This window comes from Arachis hypogaea, chromosome 9 (assembly GCF_003086295.3).
Source record: "Arachis hypogaea cultivar Tifrunner chromosome 9, arahy.Tifrunner.gnm2.J5K5, whole genome shotgun sequence".
Lineage (NCBI taxonomy): Eukaryota > Viridiplantae > Streptophyta > Magnoliopsida > Fabales > Fabaceae > Arachis > Arachis hypogaea.
The window spans coordinates 3,262,285-3,270,721 of NC_092044.1; positions in this window are offsets into that span (position 1 = coordinate 3,262,285).

The window sequence follows — 8,437 nt, forward strand, 5'->3', positions numbered from 1 at the left end:
CAACGTGGCTAGCCAATGTAGTGTGACAAACCCCATTTTGAGGGTTTATCTTGTATTGATTTTAAGAGATTTTATGACCTTTTACCCACATTTACCCATTGAAATAGCATGGTTTTGTATATTCTCCTTTAGTTGTGCTTAGATGTGAAAACATGCTTTCTAGACCTTAAATTAGCTAAATTCAATTCACCTTTGATTCCACTAGATGCCTTGATATGTTTGTTAGTGATTTCAGATTGAAAAGGCTAGGAATGGATCAAAGGAGTGAAGAGGGAAAGCATGCAAAGTGGAGAAATCATGAAAAGTCAAAGAAGTTGAACTCGCCCATGGACGCGCACGCGCACCTGGCGCTCGCGCGCACCCGCGAATCACCCCATGGACGCGTACGCGTGCTGTGCGCGTACGCGTCGGTGCTGGTTTATGATTTTTTAATGAAAACGTGGCCAACGAATTCTGAAGGGTTGTGGGGCCCAATTGCAACCAACTTTGGCGCCAAAATGCTATTTAAAGCCAAGGATTGAAGACCAAAAGGGGAATCACACATTCCAACTCATACACACACATTAGGATTAGTTTAGAAGTAGTTTCTAGAGAGAGAAGCTCTCTCTTCTCTCTAGAATTAGGATTAGGATTAGGTTTAGTTCTTAGATTTAGATTTAGATTCATCTTCTTCTACTTCTCTCTTCTCAATTTCTTTGTAGTTACATTCATGCTTCTTCTATTCTTTTGTTGTAATTTCTTTTATGTTGTTCTTATGCTTTGTTGTAGATCTAGTATTGTTCCTTCCATTTTCTTTCAATTCAATAAGAGGTAATTCACAATAATTGTTCTTCTTTACTTTTCTATTGTTGATCTCTTGTTTTTGTAGTTGTAGATTCCTTTAATTCTTGCATTTAATAATGATTACTTCTATTGCACTCTATGTGTTTGTTGAAATGCCTCTTCTAGGTTTAGTGTAGATTTTGTTCCTCTTGGCCTAGGTAGAGTAATTAGTGACACTTGAGTTATCTAATCCCTTTGTTGATTGATAATTGGAGAGATTGCTAATTGGTTTAGAGTGCACTAAAGCTAGTCTTTCCTTGGGAGTTGGCTAGGACTTGTGGCTCAAGTCAATTCATCCACTTGACTTTCCTTTCTTTAGTAAGGGTTAACTAAGTGGTAGCAATGAACAATTCTCATCACAATTGAGAAGGATAACTAGGATAGAACTTCTAGTTCTCATACCTTACCAAGAGCCTTTTATAGTTGTTAGTTTATTTTCATTGCCATTTACTTTTCATGCTTCTTATCCAAAAACCCCAAAACACATCACAACCAATAACAAGACACTTTATTGTAATTCCTAGGGAGAACGACCCGAGGTTTGAATACTTCGGTTATTAATTTTAGGGGTTTGTTACTTGTGACAAACAATCTTTTGTATGAAAGGATTAGTGATTGGTTTAGAAACTATACTTGCAACGAGAATTCATTTGTGAATTCTAAACCATCAAAAATCCAATCGTCAAAATAGCGCCGTTGCCGGGGAATTGCAATGGTGTTATGTTATTGGTTATTGTATATATGTGAATATTGTGAATAGCTTGATTTTTGGATTGCTTGCTAGTTTTTGCTAGTCTTAGTATTTTGTTTCATTATTTCTTATTAGTTTTTGTTCCTTATCTTCTCTTGCTACCATGAATTCTCATTGTGGCTATGAGTGTAGTTACAATTATGTTGTAGGTGATGAGAACTATAATGAAGTTGTGTATCAAGAATGGGATAATCAAAGGTGGGAAGAGCCATATGCTTATGATCAATCCTCATGGCAACAACCCCCACCAATGCACTATGAAGAAGAGCCATTTTTAGATGCATATCAATCCAATAGCTATGGTGAATCTACTTGTGACTTTCAAGAACCACCACCATATGCCTATGATCCATACCCTCAACATAACTCTCAACCATACTCACAAGCCCCTTCTTACCAACCACCCTCATATGACCCTAATCCATATCCACCATTCCAACAACCATATGAGCTATATGAACCACACATAGAGCTACCACCATCCCAACATCACCACTTTCAAGAGCCACCCCTTCCATATTATTACCAAGATGAACCACCTCCAACATATGAAAATTTCCAACCACAAGATGAATACTACTTTCCACCACAACCTCCCATGGAAGAATACTTATGTCCTTTAATCCAAGAGCCCTATGATCCTACTCATGACATCCAAGAGGAACAAGAGTCAAGGGATCATCTCAAGGAAGCATTGGATCAATTTCAAGCAACCATGGAGTGTGTTGTGCAACAAGTGGAAAGAGTGGAGAACATTGAACCACCACAACTCTACCAAGAAGAACCATCTTCCTACTATGAACCCTTCCCCCAAAATAATGAACCCTTCCACCCACCCCAACCTCTAATGGATGAAACCCTTAGTGTTCTTTCTCAAGGACAAGAAGAGATGAAAAGGGATGTGCAAAATTTCATGGCCGCCTTGGATGCGGTAACAAATCAATTAGCCTCCCAATGCTTGAACACTCAAGGAACTCCCATGGCTCAAGAAGAGCATAGCATGAAGAAGAGATTGGAAATTTCGGTGGGAAATGAAGGAAGTTGCTTTGTATTGGAACAATTGGAGGAAGCTTTAATTGTTGAAGACAAGGAAGAAGTGGTAGAAGACTTAGGAGATGCGGAGCCTCCATGGGAATATAGAATTGAAGAAAACCCCTCTAAGATGATTGAAATTGATGTTAGGGAGGAAAGTGCACACCTTCCAAGGCATATTCCATATGAAGACTTGAATGAGATAGAGCAAGGATTGAGTTCCCTTGGTGATGAAGAGCAAGCATCAAGTCCTAGTGGTGGAGAATCCTTTGAACTTGAAGAACCTTCTCCCGGTGCATTTGAAAATGTTGTGGAGGTAAACTTCTTTCACCCTCCCAATTATAGTTTGATTAAGGGAAAAGGCTTAGATAGTATTAATGAACAAAGGATTGAATTAGAGAAATCTTGTGAAGAGGTGGAAGTCCTTAGAAATAGAAGGATGGGAGTGGAATATGCTTTGTCAAGATATTTGGAAGCATCTTTGCCTAGGTTGTCATCTACTCCTTCACTTGAGTGGGTAAAATTCATTTCTATTAGCTTTATTGTCCCACTTGAGTATGGCTTGCTTGAAACGGATGGTCAACTTAGGATGCTTTGTGGAATGAAGCGTAAACGAAAGATGTTTCGTGGTTGGCGCTGCAAATCAAGGCTCATTATGGTTGATGCATCAAACATGAGATATAAAGGTTGGAGTAGTGCTCAAATAGATGGATCTAGGAGGATTGTTGGCCACTATATAGAGAATTCACCTTACTCACCACCCGGTTGGACCAATAATGATGATCAACCTCAAGACGGGTGTGAAAACAAAGTGTGGGATCCCGGATCACAAGAAGAGGATCAACTTTGGGAGCCCCAAACTTGTGAAGAACTCCATCAACACTTGGCTCAATCCATGAGAAATCTTGGGGCACAATGGAGAACCAAGCATTGGTGGGAGTTCCAAGATGAATACAAGCACAAGCCACCTTGAGAGGAGCCCCCCATAAGTCCAACTTAAGGACAATAAATAAAAGTGCTAGGTGGGAGACAACCCACCATGGTAACTTCTTTTCATTTTCTCTTTTTGTACATATTGGTAGAATTAGTTTAATTTCATGTTTTGTTTAGATAGTTGAGTTTAATTGATAGTTTAGTATGTTAAATAAGGTTTTAGGGTGTTTTGGTAGCTGTTTGGAGGTTTGGAATGCTTGGATTGGTGTAAAAACATACAAAAATTTTTGAAAAACAGAGCACCATCCACGCGTACGCGCACTGTACGCGTACGCGCACATCATGCATTTTGGACCATCCACGCACGCGCGTCATGCACGCGTATGCGTGGATTGAGAAGTTCCACCTTCCAGCCAAAAACCCGAGAGTTAGGCCCGCACTGTGCGCAACTTGGGCCTTTGGCACAAACCATGTCACGCGTACGCGCACCTGGCGCGCACGCGTCCTTATAGCAACCTGCGAATAGACGCGCAAGCGCACCTTGCGCGCGCGCGCCGATCGCCCCTGTGCCCTCCTGGTACATATTCCAGAGAGTTGGGCCAATCTTGGGCTGACACCATGCCCCCAGCGCAACTCCACTGGCGCGCTCGCGTACCCTGCGCGCACGCACCGACCCTCTCGGACACCACCCACGCGCATGCGACATGCGCGCGTACGCGTGGATGCCCTTCCTTCACTACATTTCTTTTCTTCTCCTCTTTCCATTTCTTCCCTTCTCCTTTCTTCTTTCCTTCTTCTACCCCCATCCAACACTTCCAAACACCATTGACAACCATTTATTTTAGTTAGTTATTAGTTAGTTAGTTAATTAGTTAGTTAGTTAGTTGCTTAGTTAGTTTTAGTTAGTTTTTCATTTCATTTTCTCTTTTTCATCATAAGTGTTGAATTGATATTCTTGTTTACCATTAATTGCTGCTAAAAGGGATGTTTTCTTAACATCATTATGTTTACAATCTTTGTTGGATTCTATGATTGAGGTTATCTTTTGCTACTTGGTCTTGAGTTTTTCATGCTTATCTTTTGAAAAAATACCAAGTGATGAGAATTGCCTTCGAGCTTGTAACTCTTTTTGAATTACATGATTTGGCCACCATGTGATTTGAACCGTATTCTTTGATTAGGCAACCTCTTGATGGATGATGATGTGCATTTACCTTAATGCATGGTATTTCATGATCATATGCATCCATATGTGTTTGACTTGAATGCTTTCATGCTTCTTTAATGCTTGTTTTACCTTACAAGTTCACTTAAAGCATCTCAAGCACACTAGAATGAGTAAAGTGCATGCTTCTTTTGTGACATAACTTTTATGCTAATGTGTGTTCTAAACCGCGCAATTTAGAATTCACATACCTAATATTTCTTAATGTCACACTAATTCACTCACTCAATTCTAGTGATTTACCTCATTCCAATAATGTATGCTTCCTTGCTTTTATATCTTCTCATCTTATGGTGTTATACTTTTGTTTTTCATGAACAATGCACCACAAGCAAACATGGAAGCAAGACTACGAACACGTAGCAATCCGGAGAGTCGCCGTACCCCCTTGCTCATCTTTGAGTGCACCGAGGACGGTGCAAACTTTTAAGTGTGGGGAGGTCGTCCGACCGTTCGGCAATTTTGGGTGACAAATTTCTAATCCCAACACTTTTGCATTTCATTCTAGGATTTTAGGATTCTTACTTGCATTTTCCTATTTTTGCATGTATATACACAATAAGCTTAGTCAAAATAATGAAAATTTTCATGATTTCTATCTATAGGGCACCTCAATTGATTTGAGTGAAAACTTTTCATTAAACTTGCTTGAATTATATATCTTGTGGATCATGTTTTTGAGCTAAGAACACAAGCTAGTGAGATTTGAGCCTAATGGTGTGGTTACATCTTATAACCACTTATTTTTCCTTCTTGTGTGCATTATTCTCTCTCTATGAATGTAATCTTTGATTTGTTTGATTCTTTATGTCCATTATTTTGTGTATACATGCATTTATATGATTGAGGCCATCATTTCATTTAGCTCACTTACCCAAATAGCCTTACCTTTTATCTTCCTTTGTTAGCCAAATTTGAGCCTACGATTAACCCACTTGTTCTTTAATTTAGCACATTACAAGCCTTAAAGCGAAAAACAATAAATGGCCGTAATTTGGATCTTTGATTGGCTTAGGCTAGTGTGTGTGAGTATCATTCAAGTGTGGGAACCTTGGGACATTGGGTGAATAAAAGGGTAGTTTTGTATTATTATTGAAAATATTGGGAATTGGGTACATGCTCATGTATTGATCAAATGTATAGACCTTATGCATTGATGCTCTTGTATATAGAAAGAAAAAAAAATGAGAAAAATAAAAGAAAAAAAAAGAAAAAGAAAAAGAAAAAAAATAGAAAAAGAAAGAAAAAGAAAAAAAAGAAAGAAATAAAAAGGGGACAAAATGCCCCAAAGCAAAGTGAAGCTCAATAAAGATCAATGCATAAGTGTTGTGAAATAAAAAGAAATTGCATGAGTATGTGAAAAAGTGAGAAATGGGTAGCTAGGTTAGCTTCGAAATTGTATAGGATGTCATAGGTTAGGTGGGAAGTTTAAGCTTATCAAAGATTCAAATTTCAAGATCACTTGACCAAATATGCATCCTACCTTAACCCTAGCCCCATTACAACCTAAATAAAAGACCTCACGATACTTGTATGCATGCATGAAATATATGTCGATTGTTAGAAGAAGAACAAATCTTGGAAAGCATGATTAGGGGAGAATTGAGAGACTCAACCCTAAACACTTGAGAGAATAGAGTGCAAACACATCCGGTGAGGGTTTGATGCTCAATTACATGTTTTCGCCTATGATCATCTCTTCATGCAAGTTTGTAAAATATTTAATAACTCAATTCAATTGTGGATTAGACTTGCTAGTCCTTAGCCCTAGTGCATATGGGCTTCTTGGGAATTGATTTATTTTGACCAAGCAATTGCATTCATTTAGATAGTTGCATCTAGGTAGATTGCATTTAGTTAGTTTCCATTGAATAAATGCCACACCCTTTACTTCATTCTTGGTTTAAGCATGAGGACATGCTTGGTTTAAGTGTGGGGAGGTTGACAAACCCCATTTTGAGGGTTTATCTTGTATTGATTTTAAGAGATTTTATGACCTTTTACCCACATTTACCCATTGAAATAGCATGGTTTTGTATATTCTCCTTTAGTTGTGCTTAGATGTGAAAACATGCTTTCTAGACCTTAAATTAGCTAAATTCAATTCACCTTTGATTCCACTAGATGCCTTGATATATTTGTTAGTGATTTCAGATTGAAAAGGCTAGGAATGGATCAAAGGAGTGAAGAGGGAAAGCATGCAAAGTGGAGAAATCATGAAAAGTCAAAGAAGTTGAACTCGCCCATGGACGCGCACGCGCACCTGGCGCTCGCGCGCACCCGCGAATCACCCCATGGACGCGTACGCGTGCTGTGCGCGTACGCGTCGGTGCTGGTTTATGATTTTTTAATGAAAACGTGGCCAACGAATTCTGAAGGGTTGTGGGGCCCAATTGCAACCAACTTTGGTGCCAAAATGCTATTTAAAGCCAAGGATTGAAGACCAAAAGGGGAATCACACATTCCAACTCATACACACACATTAGGATTAGTTTAGAAGTAGTTTCTAGAGAGAGAAGCTCTCTCTTCTCTCTAGAATTAGGATTAGGATTAGGTTTAGTTCTTAGATTTAGATTTAGATTCATCTTCTTCTACTTCTCTCTTCTCAATTTCTTTGTAGTTACATTCATGCTTCTTCTATTCTTTTGTTGTAATTTCTTTTATGTTGTTCTTATGCTTTGTTGTAGATCTAGTATTGTTCCTTCCATTTTCTTTCAATTCAATAAGAGGTAATTCACAATAATTGTTCTTCTTTACTTTTCTATTGTTGATCTCTTATTTTTGTAGTTGTAGATTCCTTTAATTCTTGCATTTAATAATGATTACTTCTATTGCACTCTATGTGTTTGTTGAAATGCCTCTTCTAGGTTTAGTGTAGATTTTGTTCCTCTTGGCCTAGGTAGAGTAATTAGTGACACTTGAGTTATCTAATCCCTTTGTTGATTGATAATTGGAGAGATTGCTAATTGGTTTAGAGTGCACTAAAGCTAGTCTTTCCTTGGGAGTTGGCTAGGACTTGTGGCTCAAGTCAATTCATCCACTTGACTTTCCTTTCTTTAGTAAGGGTTAACTAAGTGGTAGCAATGAACAATTCTCATCACAATTGAGAAGGATAACTAGGATAGAACTTCTAGTTCTCATACCTTACCAAGAGCCTTTTATAGTTGTTAGTTTATTTTCATTGCCATTTACTTTTCATGCTTCTTATCCAAAAACCCCAAAACACATCACAACCAATAACAAGACACTTTATTGTAATTCCTAGGGAGAACGACCCGAGGTTTGAATACTTCGGTTATTAATTTTAGGGGTTTGTTACTTGTGACAAACAATCTTTTGTATGAAAGGATTAGTGATTGGTTTAGAAACTATACTTGCAACGAGAATTCATTTGTGAATTCTAAACCATCAAAAATCCAATCGTCATAGTGCTAGTCAAAAAACAGAATGGTAAATGGAGATCAGGAGAAAACATCTTTCATCACGCCGAGAGCAAACTATTGCTACGTGGTCATGCCATTCGGACTAAAGAATGCAGGAGCCACGTATCAGAGGCTGATGAATAAAGTGTTTTCCCCCCGTCTAGGGAGCTTAATGGAAGTATACGTTGACGACATGTTAGTAAAAACCAAGCAAGAAGTCGACCTCTTATCCGACCTCTCGCAAGTCTTCAA